The sequence below is a fragment of the Macaca fascicularis genome, chromosome 13, assembly GCF_037993035.2.
Source record: "Macaca fascicularis isolate 582-1 chromosome 13, T2T-MFA8v1.1".
Classification (NCBI taxonomy): domain Eukaryota; kingdom Metazoa; phylum Chordata; class Mammalia; order Primates; family Cercopithecidae; genus Macaca; species Macaca fascicularis.
The window spans coordinates 69,121,192-69,145,527 of NC_088387.1; positions in this window are offsets into that span (position 1 = coordinate 69,121,192).

Below are 24,336 nucleotides of genomic sequence, written 5' to 3' on the forward strand. Positions count from 1 at the left end.
AAACTGGGAAAAGAAATTTTATCAGAAAGAAAATAGCTGTTTTTGACAAGTTTGGAGGCTATGAATGATAGATCAAGTGTTTTGCTCTTCTTGCATCAGCATTTTCGCTAACCTCTGGCTCAGAATAATATACTAAGGTATTATTTAATTTCTGTTCAAATCTAGATGAATAAATCTAAAAATCCCTCCAAAAGCAATATTGTTATTCCTCTTTTCAGCATATTTTTGAGACTGTATCTTAGCCATCTTTTTATATTTGGCATCTACTGCAGTAAAGAAAATTTCATTCATTCATTCATTCATTTATTAATTCATGTATTCATTAAGTGTTTTGTATTGAGGATAGTAAAAATGTACAATAGAGTCTTTCAGAGAGATCACAGTGCACTGGAAAATCAGGAAAGTGTGCAGGTGACTCCAATACAATGTGATAAGGTCTGTGGAATGGCATGTAGAAAGCTTTGTAGTACAGAAGAAGAATAATTAATTTTTACTACCTTTAATGAACCTATGAAGGTACAGAAATAATACAAAATAAAATGGTAGTACAGAAACAATGTAAAATAAGCTAATTAAATTACTCAAAAATCTTTAATAGGTTACTGTATAATATACCGCTTCTTCAGTTTATTTGATTTTGATTTATAATCACAGTCAATTAGTAACTCAATGAAACCATAAAATTTCAAGGTAAATAGAAGGGAAAGAGAGGGAAATAGTTAATGAATTTCCTCTATAACATTTTTTAAGTCTCTATCACCATTAATGAGCTAGGAAATTGTACTATGATTTAAATCTTTTTGGAACACACATTAATTCAATTATCATTCAAATAACAACCACAAAAGGGAGCACTGTATAGATCTGTGGCAGAAACACGAAAGAAAAAGGCAATTTTCTAATTTCATTTAAGTCTTTTTATATATGCTGTGTGTGATAAAACATACATAAATAATTTTTTTTTAACTTTTATTTTGGCTTCAGGAGTACACATGCTGGTTTATTATGCAGGTAGATTGCTTGTCACAGGGGTTTGGTGTACAGATTATTTTGTCACCCAGGTAATAAGTATAATATCTGACAGGTAGTTTTTCAGTTCTCACCCTACTTCCTCCCTCGACTCTCAGGTAGGCCACAGATTCTGTTGTTTTCTTCTTTGTGTCCATATATACTCAGTGTTTAGCTACCACTTATAAGTGAGAACATGTGGTATTTGGTTTTCTGTTTCTGTTAGTTTGCTTAGGATAATAGCCTCCAGCTTTATTCATGTGATTGCAAAGAGCATGATCTCATTCTTTTTTATGGCTGCATAGTATTCCATGGTATATATGTACTACGTTTTCTTTATTCAGTCTACCATTGATGGGCATTTAGGTCAATTCCATGTGTTTGCTATTGTGAATAGTTCTGCAATGAACATATGTGTGCATATATCTTAATGGTAAAACAATTTATATTTCTTTGGGTATATATGAAATAATAAGATTGCTGGGTTGAATGGTAATTCTGCTTCAAGTTCTTTGAGAAATCAACAAACTCCTTTTCATAATGGTTGAACTCATTTACACTTCCACCAACAGTGTATAAGTGTTCCCTTTCCTCCGCAACCTCACCAGCATCTGTTATTTTTTGATTTTTTTTAAATAATGGACATTCTTACAGATTTCAGATGATATCTCATTGTGGTTTTGTTTGCATTCTCTAGTGATAGTGATGATGAACATTTTTTCCATGTGCTTTTTGGCCATGTGTATGTCTTGTTTTGAAAAGTTTATATTCATGTCCTTTGCCCACTTTTTAATGGGGCTATGTTTTGCTTGTAAATTTGTTTAAGTTCCTAATAGATTCTGGATATTAGACCTTTGCCAGATGCATAGGTTGCAAAAGTTTTCTACCATTCTGTAGGTTGGTTGTTTACTCTGTTGATGATTTCGTTTTCTATGCAGAAGTTCTTCTTTCAGTACCATTTGTCCATTTTTGTTTTGGTTGCAATTGCTTTTGGCATCATCATCATGAAATCTTTACACAGTCAACAATTCTTAGGTTATATTGCAAGGTTTGTGTAGTTTTTGGTTTTAAATTTAAGTCTTTATTCCACCTTGAGTTGATTTTTCTATTTGGTGTAAGGAAGGAGCCCAGCCTCAGTCTTCTGCATATGGGTAGCCAATTATCCTAGCACCATTTATTGATTAGGAAGTCTTTTCCCAATTCCTTGCTTTTGTCCACTTTGTGGAAGATCATATGGTTGTAGGTGTGTGGCATTACTTCTGGGCTTTCTATTCTGTTCCATTGGTCTATGTTTCTATTTTGTGCCAGACCCATGCTGTTTTGGTTATTGTTGACATGCAGTATAGAAGTCCAGGAATGAGATGCTTTCAGTTTTGTTCTTTTTGCTTAGGTTTACCTCTGCTGTTCAAGCTCTTTTGGTTCCATATGAATTTTTTTAAAATTAATTAATTAATTAATTAATTAATTAATTTACAACCTCACTGTCACCCAGGCTGGAGTGCAATGGCAGGATCTCAGCTCACTGCAACCTCTGCCTCCCTGTTCAAGTGATTCTCCTGCCTTAGCCTCCTGAGTAGCTGGAATTAGAGGCACATGCCTCTACACCCAGGTAATTTTTGTATTTTTAGTAGAGATACAGTTTCACCCTGGTGGCCAGGATGATCTTGATCTCCTGACCTCAAATGATCCACTTGCCTCAGCCTTCCAAAATGCTTGGATCACAGGCATGACCCACTGTGCTCGACATCCATATGAATTTTTAAATAGTTTATTCTAATTCTGTGAAGAATATCATTGGTAGTTTGATACATACAGCAGTGAATATTAAATTGCTTTGGGCAGTATGGCCATTTTAACATTATTGATTTTTCTGATCCGCGAACATGGAGTACATTTTTCATTTGTGTATGTTATCTCTGATTTCTTTGAGGAGTGTTTCGTAGTTGACATTGTACAGATCTTTCACCTCCGTGGTTTGCTGTATTCCTATGTATTTTATTCTCTTTGTGTCTGCTATAAATGGGATTGTGTTCTTGATTTGGCTCTCAGCTTGAATATTGTTGGTGTGTAGGAAAGCAAGTGATTCTTATACACTGATTTTGTACTCTGAAACTCTTATACACTGATTTTGTACTCTGAAACTTTTCTGAAGTTGTGTATCAAATTAAGGAGCCTGTGGGCAGAACACTATGGGATTTTCTAGATACAAAATCTATAAATAGAGATAGTTTGACTTCCTCTCTTTCTATTTGGTTTCCTTTTATGTCCCACTCTTGCCTGATTGCTGTGGCCAGGACTTCCAGTACTATCAATAGAAGCAGTGAGATGGTGCATCCTTGTTTTGTTCTGGTTTTCAAGGGTGGTTGCTTCCAGTGTTTGCCCAATTATTACAATGTTGGATGTGGGTTTGTCATGAATGGCTCTTATTATTTTGGGTGTTATTATTTTGCCAGATGTTCCTTCAATGCTCAGTTTATTGAGGGTTTTTAACATGAAAAAGTGTTGAATTTTATCAAAAGCCTTTCCCCATCTATTGAGATAATCATGTGGTTTTTGTCTTTAGTTCTGTGTATGTGATGAATTATGTGTTTTGGTTTGTGTTTATTGAACCAACCTTGCATCTCAGAGATCAAACTTCCTTAATTGGGTGGATTAGCTTTTTGTTTTGCTGCTGGATTTGGTTTGCTAGTATTTTGTTGGGGATTTTTGCATTGATGTTCATCAGGGATATTGGCCTAACATTCTCCTCTTTTGTGGTGTTTCTGGCAGGTTTTGGTATCAGGGTGATGATTGACTCATAATGTGAGTTATGGAGGAGTCCCCCCTTCGCAATTTTTTGGAATAATTATTTCAGAAGGAATAATACTTTTTTTTTTTTTTTTTTTTTTTGAGATGCAGTCTTGCTCTGTCACCCAGGCTGGAGTGCAATGGCATGATCTTGGCTCCCTGCAATGTCCTGGGTAATTCTCTTGCCTCAGCCTCCCAAGTAGCTGGGACTACAGGCGCACACCACCACATCTGGCTAATTTTTTGTATTTTAGTGGAGACGGGGTTTCACCGTGTTGCCCGGGCTGGTCTCAAACTCCTGATCTCAGGCAATCTGCCCACCTCAGCCTCCCAAAGTGCTAGGATTACAGGCATGAGCTGCCACGCCCAGCCAATACTAGCTCTTTTTTATACATCTGGTAGAATTTGGCTATGAATCTGCCTGGTCTTGGGTTTTTTTTGAAGCTATGTTTTACTGATTCCATTTTAGAACTTGTTATTGGTCAGGGATTCAGCTTTCTCCTGGTTTAATCTTTGTAGGTTGTATGTTTTCAGGAATTCATCAGTTTCTTCTAGGTGTTCTAGCTTGTGAGCTTGGAGGTATTCATAGTAGTCTTTGCAGGTTTTTGTATTTCTGTGGGGTCAGTGGTAATGTCTCTTTTATTATTTCTGATTGTGTTTATTTGGATCTTCTTTCATTTTTTATTAGTCTAGCTAGCAGTCCATCTATCTTATTAATTCTTTCAAAAAACCATCCCTGGGTTCATTGATCTTTTGTATGGTTTTTCACATCTCAATTTTTTTTTTTTAGCTCTGATTTTGGTCATTTTTTTTATTTTGTTAGTTTTAGACTTAGTTTGCTCTTGTTTCTGTAATTCTTCCACATGTGATGTTAGGTTGTTAATTTGAGATCTGTCTAACTTTTCGATGTGAATGTTTAGTGGTATAAATGTTCCTCTTCACACTACTTTAGCTGTGTCCCAGATATCCTGATATGTTGTATCTTTGTTTTCAATAGTTTTAAAGAATTTCTTGATTTCTGCCTTAATTTCATTATTAACCCAAAAATTATTCAGGAGCATGTTCTTTGATTTACATGTAATTGTATGGTTTTGAGCATTTTTCCTAGTATTTATTTCTATTTTTATTGTTCTGTGGTCTGAGAATGTAAATAGGTATGATTTTGGGTTTCAGATTTTCTTTTTTAATTTGCTAAGGATTGTTTTATAACTACTTGTGTGGTTAATTTTAGAGTATGTGTCATGCACAGATGAGAAGAATGTATATTTGGTTGTTTTTGGATGAAGAGTTCTGTAGATGCTATTAGGTCCTGTTTATTAAAATCTGTATGCTCCTGTGTTGGGTGCATATATATTTAGAATAGTCAGGTCTTCTTGTTGAACTGAGCCATTACCATTGTGTAATAGTCTTCTTTGTCTGTTTTGATCTTTGTTGGTTTAAAACCTGTTTTGTCTGAAATTAGAATAGCAATCCCTGCTTTTTTCTGTTTTCTGTTTGTTTGGTAGATTTTTCCCCATCCCTTAGTTTGAACCTATAGGTGTCACTATATGTGAGACTGGGCTCTTAAAGACAGCATACAATAGGGTCTTGTTTCTTTATCCAATCTGCCATTCTGTGCCCTTGAATTGGAGTACTTAGCCTGTTTACATTCTAGGTTAGTATTAATAGGTATGGATTTGATCCTGTCATCATATTGTTAGCTGGTTATTATACAGACTTGTTTGCGTGGTTGCTTTATAGTGTCATTGTTCTGTGTACTTATGTGTGTTTTTGTAGTGGCCAGTAATAGTCTTTTCTTTCCATATTTAGCACTCCCTTCAGGACTTCTTCATTCCCAGGGATGAAGCCAACTTGATAGTGTGGATAAGTTTTTTGATGTGCTGCTGAATTTGTTTGCCAGTATATTATTGAAGATTTGTGCATCAACATTCATCAGGGATATTGTCCTGAATTTTTCTTTTTCTGCTGTGTATTTTCCCAGTTTTGGTATCAAGATGATGCTGGCTTCATAAAACAAGTTAGGGAGGGTCTCTCCTTTTCAATTGTTTGGAATAGTTTCTAAAGAAGTGGTACCAGCTCCTCTTTAGCTGTGAATCTGTCTGGTCCTGGGCTTATTTTTAGTTGGTGGGCTATTACTTACTGCCTCGATTTCAGAACTTATTATTGATCTGTTCAGGGATTTGACTTCTTCCTGGTTTAGTCTTGGTATGGCGGATGTGTCCAGGAAATTATCAATTTGTTCTAGATTTTTCTAGTTTATTTGTGTAGACATGTTTATAGTATTCTTTGATGGTAGTTTGTATCCCTGATAGGGTCAGTGGTGATATCCACTTTATCATTTTTTATTTTGTTTACTTAATTCTTCTCTCCTTCTCCTTTATTAGTCTAGCTGGTGGTCATTCTGCTTTGTTAATTTTTTTTTTTTTTTTTTAAAAACAACTCCTGGATGTATTGATTTTTTGGAGGGCTTTTTGTGTCTTTATCTCCTTCAATTCTTCTCTGATCTTAGTTATTTCTTGTGTTCTGCTGGCTTTTAGATTAGTTTGTTCTTGCCTCACTAGCTCTCTTAATTGTGATGTTAGAGTGTTGATTTGAGTTCATTCTAGCTTTCTAATGTGGACATTTACTGCTATAAATTTGCCTGTTAACACTGTTTTAGTTGTGTCCCAGAGATTCTGGTACCCTGTCTCTTTGTTGTCATTGTTGTCAAAGAACTTCTTGATTTTTGTCTTCATTTCATTATTTACCCAGGAGTCACTCAGATCAGGTTGTTCAATTTCCTTGAAATTGTGTGCTTTTGAGTGAGTTTCTTAATCCTGAGTTATAATTTGATTGCACTATGGTATGAAAGGTTGTTTGTTTTGATTTCAGTTTTTATGCATTTACTGAGAATGTTTTATTCCAATTATGTGGTCAATTTTAGGAAAAGTGCCATGTGACATTGAGAGGAATGTATATTCTGTAGATTTAGGATAGAGAGTTTTGTAGACATCTACTAGATCCACTTGATCTAGAACTGAGTTCGATTGTGAATATCCTTGTTAATTTTCTGTCCTGTTAATCTGTCTAATCCTGGCAGTGAGTTTTAAAGTCTCCCGCTATTATTGTGTGGGAGTCTAAGTCTCTTTGTATGTCTCTAAGAACTTGTTTTATGAATCTGAGTGCTCCTGTATTGGCTGCATATATATTTAGAATAGTTAACTCTTCTGTTCAATTGTTCCCTTTACCATTATGTAATGCTCCTCCTGTCTTTTTGATCTTTGTTGGTTCAAAGTCTGTTTTGTCAGAGATTAGGATTCCAACCCCTGTTTTTTTTTTTTTTCTTTCCATTTTCTTGGTAAATTTTTAGCCTTTATTTTGCACATAAGATGGGTCTCCTGAATACAGCAAACCAATGGGTCTTGACTCCTTATCTAATTTGCCTGTCTGTGTCTTTTAATTGGGGGCATTTAGCCCATTTACATTTAATGTTGGTGTGTGAATTTGATCCATCATAATGATGCTATTTGGTTATTTTGCTCACAAGTTGATGCAGTTTCTTAGTGTCATTGGTCTTTACATTTTGGTATGTTTTTGCAGTGGCTAGTACCAGTTTTGCCTTTTCATATTTAGTGCTTCTTTCAGGAGCTTTTGCATGGCAGGCCTAGTGGTAACGAAGTCCCTCAGCATTTGCTTGTCAGGAAAGGATTTCATTTCTCCTTCACTTATGAAGCTTAGCTTTGCTGGATATGAAATTTTGGGTTGAAAATTCTTGTCTTTAAGATGTTGGCCAGGTGTGGTGGCTCACATCTCTAATCCCAGCACTTTGGGAGGCTGAGGCTGGTGGATCACGAGGTCAGGAGATTGAGACCATCCTGGCTAACACAGTAAAACCTCATCTCTACTAAAAATACAAAAATTTAGCCAGGCATGGTGGCATGAAGCTAAGGCAGGAGAATCACTTGAACCTGGAAGGCAGAGGTTGTGGTGAGCCAAGACTGCACCATTGTACTGTAGCCTAGGTGACAGAGGAAGACTCTGTCTCAAAAAAAAAAAAATGTTGAAATTTGGCTCTCAGTCTCTTTTGGATTGTAGAGTTTCTGCTGAGAAGTCCGCTGTTAGTCTGAAGGGCTTTCCTTTCTATGTGATCTGGCCTTTCTCTCGCTGCCCTTAACAGTTTTTCCTTCATTTCAACCTTGGAGAATTGTATGATTATGTGTCTTGGGATTGATCATTTTGCAGAATATCTTGATAATGTTCTCTGTGTTTCCTGATTTTGCATTTTGACCTGTCTTGGTAGTTTGGGGAAGTTCTCTTGGGTAATATCCTAAAGTGTGTTTTCCAGCTTCTTTTCATTCTCCCCATCTCCTTCAGGTACTCCAATCATTTGTAGGTTTGTTCTTTTTATAAAGTCCCATATTTCTTGGAGGCTTTGTTCATTCTTTTTCATTCTTTTTTCTCTATTCTTGTCTGCGTGACTTATTTCAGTAAGGTGGTCTTCAAATTCTGTTATCTTTTCTTCTGCTTGGTTGATGTGGCTGTTGATACTTGTATATGCTTCATGAAGTTCTCATGCTGTGTTTTTCAGCTCCATCAGGTCATTTATGTTCCTCTGTGAACTGATTATTCTAGTTAGCAATTCCTCCAACCTTTTATCAAGGTTCTGAGCTTCTTTGCCTTGGGTCAGAACATGCTCTCTTAGCTCAGTATAGTTGTCTATTACCCATCTTCTTTAGCCTACTTCTGTCAATTCGTCCATCTGATCCTCCATACAATTCTTTGCCCTTGATGGAGACAGTGTGATCATTTTGGGGAGAAGAGGCACTCTGGCCTTTGGGGTTTTCAGCATTTTGTTGTTGTTCTTGATTCTTTCTCATCATCATGAGACTGTCTAGTTTCAGTCTTTGAGGCTGCTGACCCTTTGATGGGGTTTTTGTGGGGCCTTTTTTGTTGCCTTTTTGTTGCTTTCTGCTTTTTGTTTTTCTTGCAATAGTCAGGTCCCTCTTCCGTAGGGCTGCTACAGTTTGCTGGGGGTTCACTTCAGGCCCTATTCATCTGATTCACTCCTGTGTCTAGAGATGTCACTCAAGGAGGCTGAAGAACAGCAAAGATGGGTGCTTGCTCCTTCTTCTGGGACCTCTGACCTCGAGTGGCACCAACCTGATGCTAGTAGGATCACTCCTTTATAGGGTGTCTGATAACTCCTGTTAGAGGGTCTCACCCAGTTGGGTGGCATGGGAGCAGAACCTGTTTAATGAAGCACTTTGTCCCTTCGAAAGGGTGTGCTTCACTCAGGGGGAACCCACTCCTCTGTGCTGCCTGGATTCCTCAGAACTACCAGGAGGATAGGCTAAGTCTGCTGGTTCACAGAGACTGTGGCCACCCCTCCCCCTAGGGCCTCAGGCCCAGGGAGATCCGAATTCTGTCCCTGAGCCTCTGGCTGGAGTTATTGGAGATCCTGCAGGGAAGCTCCACCCAATGAGAAATGATGGGTCAGGTTTATCCCTGAAGAGGCCCTCTGGCTGCAGACTGCCACAGCTGTTGTGTTGGGCTGTGAGGACAAGCCTTGGAACCAAGCAAACTGTCCAGCCTCCCTGGCTGCAGCAGGGGAAAAGGGCTTCTTGGAGCTATAGAAATGGGTGTCGCCCTTCCCCTGCCCAGGGAGCTTAATGTGTTATCAACTTTAAGTACTTTATCAATCACTAAAAATTATTTTAAATAATGTGTATTAAACATAAAAAACGGACATTTTTGGAATACCTTAGTTAAGGTTTGTTATGTATGCTTATTATTTTGAGGGATGAATATTTTAATCTAGAAATTCTGCCAGTCAGACTCTTTCAGCTCTTTTAGGGTTTAAGAGTTTTTGACCATGAAGGTAGAAAAACTGTGTATACCTATACCTGTTTCTATATATATACGTGTGTGTGTGTGTGTGTGTGTATACCTACACACAGTTATATGTGTGTGTGTATATATATACACACACATACACTTACACACATTTTTATATACATATATATACAGTTATACATACCCAGTTTTATATATATGTCCTGGAGATATATATACATACACACATGTGTGTGTGTGTTTATACGTGTATACATGTATTTCTGGTTTCCAGTGATCTTGACCAAGAGAGTATCATTCTTTATGTCACAGTTTCTATAATAAACAGCATATGAGAGAACTCAACATGCATTAGACCTAATGGTATAACTTGAGTTTTTAATTATAACACATTAGATGAATAACAGTGTTTATATAAACCAGAGAGGATAAAACCCTAATTTATAAGTTATGTAATATAATCTGGCTACATGAGGCATCTTTCCCCTTCCCTGAGCTAGAATTTCTAGCTTTGTTCCTTATAGTGATTTAAATAGAGAGGTAATTGCGTAGTTTTCTTTGATGTAACACATACAAACTTAAGCTTTAGAAATTGTGTATTTAACCCTCTTACTATGATCTGCTCATTGAGCAAATAATTTGTTCAATTTTGGCTGAGCATGGTCCATATTGTTGATTAACTATTATCAAATGAACGCTTGTAAATTGGTTTAAAAAAAAAAAAAACTTGAGTAAAATATTGGCACGAGAAATCTCATGGTAACAGCCCATACCAGCCAACAACATGGGTGTTTGAAATAACTGTTTCTAGTAACTGATGACCTGTTTTAAATAATATGATTTCCAATTCAAATATTTATAGTCATTCTACTTGGGAAAAGTTAATCTAAGAAGTTTTTAATTTACTCTTAAAATAACCCTGATCTGGGAAAGAAAGACATTTATAAGGCAAATAGAGGCAAGAATGGGAGTTTGAAATAAGTGATACTTTTGTCACAGGATAGGCTACACAGCGTTACTTATTAAAAATGTCAGATCTTTTTGAACTCTAACATAGCACTATTAAGTGTTTAATAACATTCTTCTTCTGAAGACAAAAATCAAATGCCCTTTAGGTGCATGGATTTGAAGTACTTGTTCATTTGTAAAAGTTAACATGTCATGCCTATCACTCAGGTCCTCCTAATTTTTTTCTCTAATCTTAGAAATAACAAAATCAGATGCATGGATTTGAAGTACTTGTTCATTTGTAAAAGTTAACATGTCATGCCTATCACTCAGGTCCTCCTAGTTTTTTCTCTAATCTTAGAAATAACAAAAACAAACCAAGTTAACAGGATTATTCATTAGTTACTTTTGTATCTTCAGACACCAGTTGAAGATCAACAATTTCATTTCTTTATTTAGTAGCTTGTCAGTTTCTGAGAATTAAATGCTATTTCTTGGTTTCAAAATGTTCAGAAAATAAAAAACATATTTTTGTGCCTTTCTTTGTAGATACTCATGTACTTTCTGTATTTGACAAAGTTGTTGATTAACTTATTCCTAGATTTTGTGAACATTAGTTGCATATTCTGATACTGACTATAAAAAAGAACAAACCTCCAATATTTTCTTAGAAACTGTTAGGTGTCCTTGACTAAATAATGTCTGTGAATCCAGAATATAACATCTGTTTCACTGCTTTGATCTGAATACTAGTAAATGGAGATACTGGAAATGTGGGAATATAACTACGCTTTGGTTGATAATTTGTCATTTCTAGATACTAGCTCTCCTGAAGCTAACAGAATTTTACAGAATTCTACGGAACAGTGTGTTTACACCAAATCCATCAACCTATTTATGCAGTGTTTTTTTGTTGTCGTTTTTTGTTTGTTTGTTTGTTTTGTTTTGTTTGGTTTGGACAGAGTCTTACTCTGTCGCCCAGGCTAGAGTGCAGTGGCATGATCTTGGCTCATGTGCAGTGCTTTTTTATTACAGTTTCCTATTTCTTTATAAATCTAATAGCAGTAGTTTTATCATTACTGCTTACTTGATTGATTACTATCCAGATACTATTAGTCAAAGCATCTGCTTAAGTTTTTCACTGAATGTTTCCCTGTTGCACAATAATATAAATAGTTCACAAAAATAAATAAGGTTTTGTGATCAAATACATTTGGGATATGCTGATGATACATACTCTTTTTGGAAATTCACAAAGCATGCTATCATCTTCCAGGTTCTGGAAGGTTCAATAATGAAGAAACCTATTTTACCTTGTTTAGAGATTTTCTAACATAACAGCAAAGCAATGACTAATATCCTGGAAACATAGCAATGGGGAAACATACTTTGGGAAACAATGTGATATAGTATATCAGAGATGTAATTGTCACCAGAATAAAAACTTCTTCACATCAAAATTTTCTAATAATCTTTTTAGTTTAGTTGTAGTCTTTGTTAGAGATTAAGGTTCAACAAAAAATGTGTATTCATCTCTACTTCCAGAGGGACTGAATTCAAATGTACAAGATGTTATTCTCTAGCTGGCACCATGACTGGGTCTTCTATAGGCTCCTTCCACTTGTTTATAAGGAGCACTGCTTTTGAATGATAGAGAATGTGCTAAGATTTGTACATGCCCAGGGTATATACCCGTTGTCTTACTCCTTTAATTATTAAATTCCCTGGTCAGAGGTAGTGTTAACTGAAATACCTTAATACTGCAGGAACTTTGCTAGCAGAAGCATGGTAAACAGGGAAAGCATATTCATATCCTTAATAAGTATCTACTCCAGGAAGGACAAGTCTTAGTAGGTGGAGTCAAAAAGTAACAAACTGCAATCAGATTCCCGGAATTTTGATGCCACATCAGAGTCAAGACTGATATCTGCTTTGGAATACTGGGTACCCAGCAGTAACAGTAGTTAGATCAGCCACGTTGTGGGAAAGTCCAATTTATAGAGTCCTTGCATAACCTCTGTTTTCACCATTGTGACCCCTGTGTTTATGAACTTTTGAGCAAGGACACAAGTATCCAAGTAGACAGATTTACATACAGAATTTGCATATACACACTATGACACAGAATTGGTCACCTACCTATCTGATTACTGAGAGTGTCTTCCAAAGCAGGTATGCTTTGATGAACATTTAGAATGGATGTAGACGTTCTTACACTCTATTCTCATTCTGCGAGGCTCACCCACGAGACTCTTTTCAATATTCTCCTTTCCTCAGGTCTTCAATCTCATAATTTCCAAGTCCCTGTCAAACCTTTGGCAAAGAAGACAATGAGATGCATTGCAGCCCTCCACTTCTAGCTGGGGCCAGAATATCGTGAGGAGTCATCTCTAAACCAGGTTCAAATATGCTCTTCCTCGTTCACTGGTTCTGGGGGCACTTCTCATAAAGAGTGGTGAAGTAAGTGGCAATGCAGCAAGTATAGGTGCACTGCAGGTCTTAACCACCCATTCATAACACTTGCGGGTGACTTCTTTAGGGCTTAATTCAGCCTGATTGTGTATGTAACACAGCCACTTGATGATGGCATGCCATTGAACAGGCTTAGCATTTGGCAGACCAGATAGCATCCAGTTTATGTCAGGTAGTGAGACAGCCAGGCGGGAAGGTGCCCCTGGAAAAACCCCAATGGGCCTGAGCGCTGAGAGGAGTGCACACTGGGATGAAGCCACAGAAGTGTTCACCATTTGGAGCGGGCAGGAGCCTGGCCCCTCCTCTTCCTGGGTGGAACCTGGGATTCAGTCTGCAAGGTAGGAAGCACACTAACAAGACTCTCTCTGGCCAGAGTCCCTGTTTTCCTTTTCACCTAGTAAACCCTACCCTCCCTCCTTACCCTTCAAATTGTCTGTGAGCTTGATTGTTCATGGCTGTGTGACAAGAATCCAAGTCTTTTTTTTTTTTTTTTTTTTTTTCAGATGGAGTTTCACTCTTGTTGCCCAGGCTAGAGGACAATGGCAGCATCTTGGCTCATTGCAACCTCCGCCTCCAGGGTTCAAATGATTCTCCTGCCTTAGCCTCCTAAGTAGCTAGGATTATAGGCACCAGCCACTGCACCTGACTAATTTTTGTATTTTTAGTAGAGACGGGGTTTCACCAGGTTGGTCAGGCTGGTCTCGAACTCCTGACCTCAGGCGATCCATCTGGTTTGGCCTCCCAATGTGCTGAGATTACAGGCATGAACCACCACACTGGCCAAGGATCCCTGTCTGTAGCTGAACTAAGAAAAGAGTCCTACAATGGTAGCTCAGGTTGCGTAATCATTTGTTTTTTCAAGGGCAGCCATTTCATTTCCACCAGGACCGAGTTGTAATGATGATAGAAAATATGAATGAGGTATTGACTATATGTCAGACACTTTCATAAACATTTTGGCACATTAATTTCTCTAATCATCACACTGAAACTATGAAGTAAGTACTATTATTGCCCCTGTTTTTCAGAAAGGAAATGTGGCACAGGTAGTTTAAGTGTCCTGTCCATTGTCCTAGAGCTAATAAGAGAGCATTATAAGATTCAAACTCAGACAGTCTGGCTCAAAAGACTGCACTCTTAATACTTCCCTGCACTATATCACCTCAGTTCTAAGCAAGGAGCTATTTCTTGAAAGCAAATAGTTGTTTGAAGAAAAAGACATGACTGCTTTACAATAGTCAAGGCCATTCCAGTGATTGCCTTTTAGGACATGCCAAAGTTTGTATGTAGTGTTCCCTTCTGTCACAGTCACTTTGAGATTGGTCATGAAGTCCAAGTGGTATTAAATTCTAAGTATCTGGGAGTATTATGATCCAAGCACACTTAAAATAAACCTTACAAATCAACTATTAAAACTAAGTCATGGTCATCATATCAAAATAGCATTGCTCTTTAAGCTCACATTACATATGTTTTCTTAGGCAGTTTAAATTGTCCATTAATTTCCATTATTGTTTATTTTATTAACAGCCAATGGTTTTTATTTCATTCACTATATCCTGCCATCTTGTCTTATTTCTTTGCCTCTGAGTTGAAAATAAAATACAGCAGAGATCTGTCTCTATCAATGAAAGACCTATCTACTTTTGAAAATTTAAAAACTGCTCTTTATTTAGTCACCATTAAGATGATAGAGACTGACATATGTTCATACAAATATGAGCTGTTCTCAAACATCAGGGCATTACAAATAGAAAGAGAGCTAATATTTCTGCTCTAATTTTTACCTTTGTCTTTAAAATACATTTTTAGGACTCCCATAAGCAGGACCAAAGAAACAGAATTTCTTTAAATTATGCAGGATACTTGAAGCTGACTCCCTCAGGACCCAAAACAAACTTCAACGATTTGAATGCTGAGGTCATGACATGACCCTCCAAAATATTTTTTCAAAGTTTAACTTTTTTAGAAAAAGTTCACCACTTTCAGTAGTTTGGATTCAAAAAGAATAAGAGCATGGAAAATCATAGCTGAAACTATAAATTCTTCAGATTATTTCAGCAGTTCCTTTTTATGATGGACTAGCCTATCAGTTTGTCTCCTTCCATCATGCCTGGCCAGTTGATGCTAAAACACTGCCCTCACCCTCAGCCCTGCCTTGGTCATTGAATTAGTACCAGCTGATATTTTATTCTCTTGAGGACCAAACTGTGAAACAGTTAATCTAGAAAACTAATCACACTATGTTACATGTTGTTGTGTATATGTATGTCTTTTTCACTGGATTTTGAGTTATTCATGTCCTGTTTGCCTTTGAAATTCCTGCTATTTCTTTTTTTTTTTTTAATTTATTTATTATTATTATACTTTAAGTTGTAGGGTACATGTGCATAGCGTGCAGGTTTGTTACATATGTATACTTGTGCCATGTTGGTGTGCTGCACCCATCAACTCGTCATTTACATCAGGTATAACTCCCAATGCAATCCCTCCCCCCTCCCCCCTCCCCATGATAGGCCCCGGTGTGTGATGTTCCCCTTCCTGAGTCCGAGTGATCTCATTGTTCAGTTCCCACCTATGAGTGAGAACATGCGGTGTTTGGTTTTCTGTTCTGGTGATAGTTTGCTAAGAATGATGGATTCCAGCTGCATCCAAGTCCCTACAAAGGACTCAAACTCATCCTTTTTAATGGCTGCATAGTATTCCATGGTGTATATGTGCCACATTTTCTTAATCCAATCTGTCACTGATGGACATTTGGGTTGATTCCAAGTCTTTGCTATTGTGAATAGTGCTGCAATAAACATACATGTGCATGTGTCTTTATAGCAGCATGATTTATAATCCTTTGGGTATATACCCAGTAATGGGACGGCTGGGTCATATGGTACATCTAGTTCTAGATCCTTGAGGAATCGCCATACTGTTTTCCATAATGGTTGAACTAGTTTACAATCCCACCAACAGTGTAAAAGTGTTCCTATTTCTCCACATCCTCTCCAGCACCTGTTGTTTCCTGACTTTTTAATGATCGCCATTCTAACTGGTGTGAGATGGTATCTCATTGTGGTTTTGATTTGCATTTCTCTGATGGCCAGTGATGATGAGCATTTTTTCATGTGTCTGTTGGCTGTATGAATGTCTTCTTTTGAGAAATGTCTGTTCATCTCCTTTGCCCACTTTTTGATGGGGTTGTTTGTTTTTTTCTTGTAAATTTGTTTGAGTTCTTTGTAGGTTCTGGATATTAGCCCTTTGTCAGATGAGTAGATTGCAAAAATTTTCTCCCATTCTGTAGGTTGCCTGTTCACTCTGATGGTAGTTTCTTTTGCTGTGCAGAAGCTCTTTAGTTTAATGAGATCCCATTTGTCAATTTTGGCTTTTGCTGCCATTGCTTTTGGTGTTTTAGGCATGAAGTCTTTGCCCATGCCTATGTCCTGAATGGTACTACCTAGGTTTTCCTCTAGGATTTTTATGGTATTAGGTCTAACATTTAAGTCTCTAATCCATCTTGAATTAATTTTCGTATAAGGAGTAAGGAAAGGATCCAGTTTCAGCTTTCTACTTATGGCTAGCCAATTTTCCCAGCACCATTTATTAAATAGGGAATCTTTTCCCCATTTCTTGTTTCTCTCAGGTTTGTCAAAGATCAAATGGCTGTAGATGTGTGGTATTATTTCTGAGGACTCTGTTCTGTTCCATTGGTCTGTATCTCTGTTTTGGTACCAGTACCATGCTGTTTTGGTTACTGTAGCCTTGTAGTATAGTTTGAAGTCAGGTAGCGTGATGCCTCCAGCTTTGTTCTTTTGACTTAGGATTGTCTTGGAGATGCGGGATCTGTTTTGGTTCCATATGAACTTGAAAGCAGTTTTTTCCAATTCTGTGAAGAAACTCATTGGTAGCTTGATGGGGATGGCATTGAATCTATAAATTACCTTGGGCAGTATGGCCATTTTCACGATATTGATTCTTCCTATCCATGAGCATGGTATGTTCTTCCATTTGTTTGTGTCCTCTTTTATTTCACTGAGCAGTGGTTTGTAGTTCTCCTTGAAGAGGTCCTTTACATCCCTTGTAAGTTGGATTCCTAGGTATTTTATTCTCTTTGAAGCAATTGTGAATGGAAGTTCATTCCTGATTTGGCTCTCTGTTTGTCTGTTACTGGTGTATAAGAAGGCTTGTGATTTTTGCACATTAATTTTGTATCCTGAGACTTTGCTGAAGTTGCTTATCAGCTTAAGGAGATTTTGGGCTGAGACAATGGGGTTTTCTAAATATACAATCATGTCATCTGCAAACAGGGACAATTTGACTTCTTCTTTTCCTAACTGAATACCCTTGATTTCTTTCTCTTGCCTAATGGCCCTAGCCAGAACTTCCAACACTATGTTGATTAGGAGTGGTGAGAGAGGGCATCCCTGTCTTGTGCCAGTTTTCGAAGGGAATTTTTCCAGTTTTTGCCCATTCAGTATGATATTGGCTGTGGGTTTGTCATAAATAGCTCTTATGATTTTGAGGTACGTTCCATCAATACCGAATTTATTGAGCGTTTTTAGCATGAAGGGTTGTTGAATTTTGTCAAAAGCCTTTTCTGCATCTATTGAGATAATCATGTGGTTCTTGTCTTTGGTTCTGTTTATATGCTGGATTATGTTTATTGATTTGCAAATGTTGAACCAGCCTTGCATCCCAGGGATGAAGCCCACTTGATCATGGTGGATAAGCTTTTTGATGTGTTGCTGAATCCGGTTTGCCAGTATTTTATTGAGGATTTTTGCATCGATGTTCATCAGGGATATTGGTCTAAAATTCTCTTTTTTGTGTGTGTCTCTTCCAGGCTTTGGTATCAGGATGATGTTGGCCTCATAAAATGAGTTAGGGAGGATTCCCACTTTTTCTATTGATTGGAATAGTTTCAGAAGGAATGGTACCAACTCCTCCTTGTACCTCTGGTAGAATTCAGCTGTGAATCCATCTGGTCCTGGACTTCTTTTGGTTGGTAGGCTATTAATTATTGCCTCAATTTCAGAGCCTGCTATTGGTCTATTCAGGGATTCAACTTCTTCCTGGTTTAGTCTTGGAAGAGTGTAAGTGTCCAGGAAATTATCCATTTCTTCTAGATTTTCCGTTTTATTTGTGTAGAGGTGTTTATAGTATTCTCTGATGGTAGTTTGTATTTCTATGGGGTCGGTGGTGATATCCCCTTTATCATTTTTAATTGCGTCGATTTGATTCCTCTCTCTTTTCTTCTTTATTAGTCTTGCTAGTGGTCTGTCAATTTTGTTGATCTTTTCAAAAAACCAACTCCTGGATTCATTGATTTTTTGGAGGGTTTTTTGTGTCTCTATCTCCTTCAGTTCTGCTCTGATCTTAGTTATTTCTTGCCTTCTGCTAGCTTTCGAATGTGTTTGCTCTTGCTTCTCTAGTTCTTTTAATTGCAATGTTAGAGTGTCAATTTTAAATCTTTCCTGCTTTCTCTTGTGGGCATTTAGTGCTATAAATTTCCCTCTACACACTGCTTTAAATGTATCCCAGAGATTCTGGTATGTTGTATCTTTGTTCTCATTGGTTTCAAAGAACATCTTTATTTCTGCCTTCATTTCGTTATGGACCCAGTAGTCATTCAGGAGCAGGTTGTTCAGTTTCCATGTAGTTGAGCGGTTTTGATTGAGTTTCTTAGTCCTGAGTTCTAGTTTGATTGCACTGTGGTCTGAGAGACAGTTTGTTATAATTTCTGTTCTTGTACATTTGCTGAGGAGTGCTTTACTTCCAATTACGTGGTCAATTTTGGAGTAAGTATGATGTGGTGCTGAGAAGAATGTATATTCTGTTGATTTGGGGTGGAGAGTTCTGTAGATGTCTATTAGGTCTGCTTGCTGCAGAGATGAGTTCAATTCCTGGATATCCTTGTTAACTTTCTGTCTCGTTGATCTGTCTAATGTTGACAGTGGAGTGTTGAAGTCTCCCATTATTATTGTATGGGAGTCTAAGTCTCTTTGTAAGTCTCTAAGGACTTGCTTGATGAATCTGGGTGCTCCTGTATTGGGTGCATATATATTTAGGATAGTTAGCTCTTCCTGTTGAATTGATCCCTTTACCATTATGTAATGGCCTTCTTTGTCTCTTTTGATCTTTGATGGTTTAAAGTCTGTTTTATCAGAGACTAGTATTGCAACCCCTGCTTTTTTTTTGTTCTCCATTTGCTTGGTAAATCTTCCTCCATCCCTTTATTTTGAGCCTATGTATGTCTCTGCATGTGAGATGGGTCTCCTGAATACAGCAGACTGAGGGGTCTTGACTCTTTATCCAGTTTGCCAGTCTGTGTCTTTTAATTGGAGCATTTAGTCCATTTACATTTAAGGTTAAGATTGTTATGTGTGAACTTGATCCTGCCATTATGATATTAACTGGTTATTTTGCTCGTTAGTTGATGCAGTTTCTTCCTAGCCTCCATGGTCTTTACATTTTGGCATGTTTTTGCAATGGCTGGTACCGGTTGTTCCTTTCCATGTTGAGTGCTTCCTTCAGGGTCTCTTGTAAGGCAGGCCTAGTGGTGACAAAATCTCTAAGCATTTGCTTATCTGTAAAGGATTTTATTTCTCCTTCACTTATGAATCTTAGTTTGGCTCGATATGAAATTCAGGGTTGAAAATTCTTTTCTTTAAGAATGTTGAATATTGGCCCCCAATCTCTTCTGGCTTGTAGAGTTTCTGCTGAGAGATCTGCTGTGAGTCTGATGGGCTTCCCTTTGTGGGTAACCCGACCTTTCTCTCTGGCTGCCCTTAAGATTTTTTCCTTCATTTCAACTTTGGTGAATCTGGCAATTATGTTTCTTGGAGTTGCTCTTCTTGAGAAGTATCTTTGTGGTGTTCTCTGTATTTCCTGGATTTGAATGTTGGCCTGCCCTACTAGGTTGGGGAAGTTCTCCTGGATGATATCCTGAAGAGTGTTTTCCAACTTGGTTCCATTTTCCCCCTCACTTTCAGGCACCCCAATCAGACGTAGATTTGGTCTTTTTACATAATCCCATACTTCTTGCAGGCTTTGTTCATTTCTTTTTCTTCTTTTTTCTTTTGGTTTCTCTTCTCGCTTCATTTCATTCATTTGATCCTCAATCGCAGATACTCTTTCTTCCAGTTGATCGAGTCAGTTACTGAAGCTTGTGCATTTGTCACGTATTTCTCGTGTCATGGTTTTCATCTCTTTCATTTTGTTTAGGACCTTCTCTGCATTAATTACTCTAGCCATCAATTCTTCCACTTTTTTTTCAAGATTTTTAGTTTCTTTGCACTGGGTACGTAATTCCTCCTTTAGCTCTGAGAAATTTGATGGACTGAAGCCTTCTTCTCTCATCTCATCAAAGTCATTCTCCATCCAGCTTTGATCCGTTGGTGGCGATGAGCTGTGCTCCTTTGCCGGGGGAGATGCGCTCTTATTTTTTGAATTTCCAGCTTTTCTGCCCTGCTTTGTCCCCATCTTTGTGGTTTTATCTGCCTCTGGTCTTTGATGATGGTGATGTACTGATGGGGTTTTGGTGTAAGTGTCCTTCCTGTTTGATAGTTTTCCTTCTAACAGTCAGGACCCTCAGCTGTATGTCTGTTGGAGATTGCTTGAGGTCCACTCCAGACCCTGTTTGCCTGGGTATCAGCAGCAGAGGCTGCAGAAGATAGAATATTTCTGAACAGCGAGTGTACCTGTCTGATTCTTGCTTTGGAAGCTTCCTCTCAGGGGTGTACTCCTCCCTGTGAGGTGTGGGGTGTCAGACTGCCCCTAGTGGGGGATTTCTCCCAGTTAGGCTACTCAGGGGTCAGGGACCCACTTGAGCAGGGAGTCTGTCCCTTCTCAGATCTCAACCTCCGTGTTGGGAGATCCACTGCTCTCTTCAAAGCCGTCAGACAGAGTCGTTTGCGTCTGCAGAGGTGTCTGCTGCGTTTGTTTAGTTTACTGTGCCCTGTCCCCAGAGGTGGAGTCTACAGAGACAGGCAGGTTTCCTTGAGCTGCTGTGAGCTCCACCCAGTTCGAGCTTCCCAGCAGCTTTGTTTACCTACTTAAGCCTCAGCAATGGCAGGCGCCCCTCCCCCAGCCTCGCTGCTGCCTTGCCGGTAGATCACAGACTGCTGCGCTAGCAATGAGGGAGGCTCCGTGGGTGTGGGACCCTCCCAGCCAGGTGTGGGATATGATCTCCTGGTGTGCCTGTTTGCTTAAAGCGCAGTATTGGGGTGGGAGTTACCCGATTTTCCAGGTGTTGTGTGTCTCAGTTCCCCTGGCTAGGAAAAGGGACTCCCTTCCCCCTTGCGCTTCCCAGGTGAGGCAATGCCTCGCCCTGCTTCAGCTCTCGCTGGTCGGGCTGCAGCAGCTGACCAGCACCGATCGTCCGGCACTCCCCAGTGAGATGAACCCAGTACCTCAGTTGAAAATGCAGAAATCACCGGTCTTCTGTGTCGCTCGGGCTGGGAGTTGGAGACTGGAGCTGCTCCTATTCGGCCATCTTGCTCCGCCCCCCCCCCTGCTATTTCTTACAATGTGTTAGAATATAGTAGAAGTTCAATTTGTGTTTATTGCATTAAGCAATTTCTGTGGGCAAAATTCACAACTTTAGAGTGACAGCAGATGTGATGATTTCAGGACAATGATGTCATTTAAAGACAGCCCAGTACTTTGGGCAGTTTCCTACTTGTCATATTGTCGATCAAGTCCAAGTGGGGACAAACATTGTGCTTATTTGGCAATTGGACTCCAAACTCTGTGAGCAAGGTGTGAATTTATTTCTCAGAATTTTGGGTACCAATTACCTTGAAAAACATACCTTATAGAATCTCAGAGTAAAGATAATCATAAAACTTCTAGTACAGTACTTTTCATTTTTTTTGGATATTTTCTTTGATCCCTTCTCATAAAAGGAAACAGAAGATAAATTAGCTTTCCTACCTTGTCTGATATTTACTCTTCTAGTTAAGCATATGTTTAATCCATGGAAGAAAATTTATTTTTTCAAAATCAATTATTAATTTCTTACTTTATACACCTACAATTTAATGGACACCAACAAGTGCTAGATTCTTTGACAGGGAAGATGAAAGTAAAAATAATAAGACAAGCATTTCCTCCCTCTTCACCATCCCTGTGCAGATTTTGCTTCAGTAAGTGGTAGAATATGAGTCTCTGGCTCTCAGTCTCTAGAGTGACACCAATAATTCTTAGATTGGTTTTTACTTTGGGCAGGGGGAAAAGGGAAGAGCACTATGTTTTAGTGAAATGCTTTTGAACTAATGTGACCTGTGTAGAATCAATGGGAAATGAATGGAAGAGATAAAACTGTGTGGAATTATTTCAGAACTCTATTCTAGAACCACTTTATCAGAATGTTATAAGCCAGATTAGTGCTCTGCATTCTTATTTTTTTATCACAATAGGTTGTCAAAATGATGAAACACAAGCTATACTCTAATGCAGTTTGTGCAATGTGTCAGTCTATTGTTTAATTAAAGAAATTCTACTTCTTTACAGAAATCCTGTTTTAATTAGATCATTTTCCTCAATTACTGTTAACCTCTTCCTACTTATTCTAGAAAGATCAATCCACTTTATTGTTTTCACTAATAAAATATAATATAATATTGCTACTGTATTACCTTATCGCCCCCGACACACCTGAACTCCTTCTGAGTGTTCGAGAAGATGCTTCTGCCATTGAGACTATTATTGAACCGTTTTATTTTTTATCATTTTTCCTCTGTAAAACATGCCAACTCACAGATTCTCAGAGATAATCTCTATTGCAAAAATATTATTTTATTCTAGTGTAATAAAGACAGAATCAAGAGTTTAAATTATCACTAGAACATACCAACATTGAAGTTTAATATTGGTAAAGTATTCATGGTTGTTTTTCATATGATAATACAGATATTATATTAAGATACTTTTAATATATTTAAAGTCTTATTATATACAAAGTTTATTATTTATTTAAAGATTATGTTAGATTAAAAAAATTGACTCTCTAGCCAATTATATTTATGGGATCGTGTCTACTATAAGAGTGCAGGATTGTAATTGAGGGAGGAGAAACCCAAATTACACTTATTAATTTTTTGTAAAACGCTATAATGGAGAAGACACAACACAAAGAGAATCTCAGTCTAAATTGGAAGAGGCATAAACCAACTAATAAATCTATTAATTGATAAACATTTTTCAATAAAGTTATTCAGTTTATACTGAAAGATGCTGTGAGAAATACATGAACTCTCCACCATCAAGCAAGCAATCTTTTTTTTTTTTTTTTTCTTTTTGGAGACGGAGTCTCCCTCTGTCCCAGGCTGGAGTGCAGTGGCATGATCTCAGCTCACTGCAACCTCCGCCTCCCGGGTTCAAGAAATTATCTTGCCTCAGCCTCCCGAGTAGGTGGTAGCACAGGCACCTGCCACCACGCCTGGCTAAGTTTTTGTATTTTAGTAGAGATGGAGTTTCACCGCGTTACCCAGGCTGGCCTCAAACTCCTGATCTCAGACAATCCACTCACCTCAGCCTCCCAAAGTGCTGGGATTACAGGCATAAGCCACCGTGCCCAGCCCAAACAATTTATAATTTAACTGAAAAAGTAAAATAAGAACAGTAAGAAAAAGGTAAACTAGGTAAAATCACTGTATGCTCAGAGCTAATGGGCTCAAGAGGCAAGTGATACTGGAATTCAAAAGAGAAAGATCACAAAGAGATAGAGGAAAGAAGTTTCTTTTCTTTTAGAAGATTTTTACTTTCAGGAAGAAGAGAATGGCATGGAGTATTTGAATTTATTAAAAATCAGAAGACATTTTTCAGGCTTTCAGGTCTAAATGAAATGATCACTTCACTAATTTTAAATCAGTGTCTATGAAAACAATACATTCCTTTGGCACTGTCATTTTGAGATGCATGTTGACAAAACTAACCACACAGGGAGCATAATTATTCACCAGAATTCCTAATGGTTTGTGTCACATTTAAATCCATTTCTGCCTCCTTGAGAAAATATGTATGCTAAAGAACATCTTACGGATTCCATTTAATTACAGGAATAACAATAAAGGGATTTCTTTAGAAAGAAGGATTAAAGAAAAAGAAAAAGTAGGGGAAATAGGAATCTAAGCTAATAAGTGAGACTTTCTAATACTAGACTATTGAAAGCTAGCATTTTTGGGGTAGAAAGTGAAGAATTGAAGGTAAAAAGCCTCCGGAGAAGAGAAAGACCCAGAATTGGTTCCTGAATTCCAGCTCCATGCATGCAACCTTATACCAATAAATGCTCTGGAC